This window comes from Lissotriton vulgaris, chromosome 9 (assembly GCF_964263255.1).
Source record: "Lissotriton vulgaris chromosome 9, aLisVul1.2, whole genome shotgun sequence".
NCBI classification, from domain to species: domain Eukaryota; kingdom Metazoa; phylum Chordata; class Amphibia; order Caudata; family Salamandridae; genus Lissotriton; species Lissotriton vulgaris.
In genome coordinates this window covers 890,519,502-890,522,938 of record NC_141697.1, presented here as the reverse complement: position 1 = coordinate 890,522,938, position 3,437 = coordinate 890,519,502, and the positions used below count along the sequence as shown (strand labels likewise).

The following is a 3,437-nucleotide window of genomic DNA, read 5'->3' as shown; positions in this document are numbered from 1 at the left end:
ATGCATCACTTTTTGTAATGTAATATATTGTTCTTCCGTCCAAAATGCCTTTACATTTCCTAATATCCGTATTAATAATTTTCCTCCCTCCTAGTTAGGTTTCCTATTTCGAGGTTGAGGTCGGGTCTGTCAGCATCTATTGCTGTTTACTGCATATAATTTGATGTAACTCTTCCTTGTTGTACATAGTTGTATATAGATATTCATATATATATTTTTATATGTTTATATCCATATGCATCTCTATTTTCCTACATTGTTTTCTACTTTGATAAGATGAGGAATATCATAAGTATTGACATGAAATTGCCATATTTATTTGAGGTTTTATATTTCTCACTATATGTGTATGTATATGCAATTTAATATCTATTTTGTATATATAGCATTATGAGTATATCACAAGCCTAAGTGTATTTATTAGATTTTATAATACTAAATTTTAACCTATTTATACTATTTATTATGAAGTGATGAATCATGCACATAGAATTTTGTGATAATCAGCTGTTTCCAGGGATCTGTGAAACTTATATGTGTTTTGATATTTTCCGTCCTTTGCTTAATGAATGGTATTGCACATAATCTCATACAGATCTCTCTCCCTCGCACTTTCTATGACTTTTGCACTTTATTTCACCTTCACATAGCACTTTATTAACTGCCCTGGTTATGCGATCAGACAAACCTTATGTACATTTTGATATGAGTGTTTCCTAGCCATACAAGTTGTCTGTATTTATACAGGAAGACGGGTCTCCACACTTTGATACTATATGGTGCAGGTTAGAGAAGTTTATTTACTGTTATAAATGTACATCTTAACATCTGGGATTTATCCAGTTATCAATTATGTTTGTCTGCTGTGATGAGATATATATATATATATAAACTGTGGCAGTATGTCTTCACTGTTTACTTGTCACATGACACACTACGTCACTGTGAAGGGGTGTTCACTTTTGAACTTTGCATTTAAAACAAGCATTATGTCTTGAGTACATGTTGCAGCGTGATCAAGGGCATACCTTGCCAGAAACGCGTAGCTGCTTTCTGTGTACCGAAATAAATCGATATGCTGAAGTTTTGTGGTCCGTCTCCCTTCTGTTTGCTGGTGTGCTAAGCGGGCGCTGGAAACACCGAGAGATCCAGAGGAGTCACGTGGTATATATACATATATATATATATATTTTTTTATTTTTATTTATATTATATATATATATATACGCACAAACACTATATTTTTTGCTCAACTGATTTGTGCTTTGTTTTCAAAGTAGTCTACATATACTGGCTATTTCTCCAGATTGAAACTGAACAGAAGGCAGGCTGACACCTTTCCAAACTGGTCTTGGTCGTACTTAACGCCTGTAGAATATCTTCAGCCTACTTGTCTTTCCCACGGGTGTACATTTAGTCTTTTTTCTGTGTCTATGCCGGTGTAAACTGCGATTCCCGGAAGCCGGTAATGAATGGCTCTTCTACCTTGTCCCGTTAGCTAGAATCCTCACCGGCCTTGTGTACCGGGTGCCGGGTTGATGCTGAGGCTCTCGGCCTGGAAGCTACTGCGGTGTGTCCCGGGTTACCTGCTCCAGCACCTGTAGCACACCTCGCGGGATGGAGAAGGCGGTGGTGCGCTGTGTGCCTTCGGAGCCCAAGCTGACCCTCTCCTTTACTCTTGACGGCAGTCAGAAGCACATGCAGCGCGACCAGTCGGAGCCTCTGGGCCGGGTGCTGGCCCGCATCGCAACCTTGCCCAGAGCAGCAAGGCCAAGAAATGCAAGCATGGCGGGAAGGCCTCCCCGTCCGCCTCCCCTGCAGAGCGATGCCCGCTATACTGTGGAACGCAACCTGCCCTCCTTCCGCCAGGCGCAGCTTCCCGGCCACATCATGGCCGGCTTCCCCATCTGCCCCGCTCTGCACATCGAGTTTGGGCAGCTGGAGGCCTCGCTCTTCCGCTGGTTCAAGGAGGTGCCCGGAGGCTGGGCCCCCGTGGGCAGCCAACGGGTCTACACGCCGACCAACGCGGACATCGGGCTGCGGCTGAAGCTGCACTGCATCCCGGGCAGCGTGGACCCGCCACGGTACGGCGCCGCCTGGGAGGTGGAGGCCGGCTGCACGATGGAGGCCGGGCCCGGGGTGTGCGGCTTTGAACAGCGGCACCTGTACACGCAGCGGGTGAGCGCCGAGCCGCTGCTCCGCACAGTCTCCTACAACATATTGGCGGATACGTACGCACAGACCGAGCACTCCCGGGTCGTTCTCTACCCCTGCTGTGCGTCCTACGCCCTGGACATGGACTACCGGCAGACCCTACTGCGCAAGGAGCTCAACGGCTACAACGCAGACCTGGTCTGCCTGCAGGAGGTGGACTGCCCTGTCTTCACGAACAGTCTCTGCCCAGCCCTGGATGCTTTCGGCTTGCAGGGCCTCTTCAAGCTGAAGGAGAAGCAGCACGAGGGCCTCGCCACCTTCTACCGGCCGGACAAGCTCACCCTGCTCAGCCAGCATGACGTCTGCCTCAGCGAGGCTTTGCTGGCCGAGCCCATGCACGCCGAGCTGCTAGAGAAGCTGTCGGACTACGGGGCGGCCAAGGGGCAGCTGCTGCAGACAGCCCAAGGTGCAGGGGGGTTATCCAGGTCCCAGGGAGCTGCCACGGGGGAATAGGCCGCAAGAACATATCTCCAAACAAGAGAGGAGCGCTCCACATGACCACGTTTCTCAGAGGCAGGGCAGAAATGCCTCGGAGAAACCAGGGTCATTTTTCGGATTGGGGGCGTGTTCGGTGTTCTCAGAATTGGCGTGGCCTAAAAGTGGAAAAAAGAACACCGAACACACTCCAAATCTGAAAAGGACGGAGCCTATTCGGAGGGACAGCTCTCTCTTCCAATGGCTGGCCTCGTTTAGAAGCCAGCCAATGGGAGAGAGGCAAAAACTGAGGCGGGACAAATAGTCCATACTAAGAATCATTAAATCTCGGTACTTCCGGTTCTGCCTTCGGCAGACCGGATATTACCTCGACCTAAAAATGTGTGTGTTATTTATAATGGATAAAGTCGCAATGGGACCAGCGTTATATAAACAGTACCCCTTCCCCTATCATGTCACTGCTACCATGGATGACCTAATCAATGGTCACCCAAAAAGACCAACCCACCAAACGGGCGTTATCGAATATGCTATTGAGCAATCGGCATAATACCAAATAATCAACCTGGTATCCATAAAATCCCCAGAGGTTGGGTCCCCTTCACGAATTAGTACTTATAATACATATATAGTTGAATACATTAACGTATGTATTCTTATGGGTATTACATGGGAGAGACCCATTACAGTGTTGGTCCTTCTCATGGGCTGAGTAACCTGGGTAGGAACAAGGGTCCTGAGGGGACATACTTCAATATGGCGGTTGGAGATTTCTCGGCAGCCACATT

The 3,437-nt window shown here is 47.7% G+C and overlaps 1 pseudogene; it reads left to right on the top strand.

The window, feature by feature from the left end:
- Positions 1-1,538: 1,538 nt before the first annotated feature.
- LOC147692446 (2',5'-phosphodiesterase 12 pseudogene) lies at positions 1,539-2,667 on the top strand (annotated as a pseudogene).
- Positions 2,668-3,437: the final 770 nt, after the last annotated feature.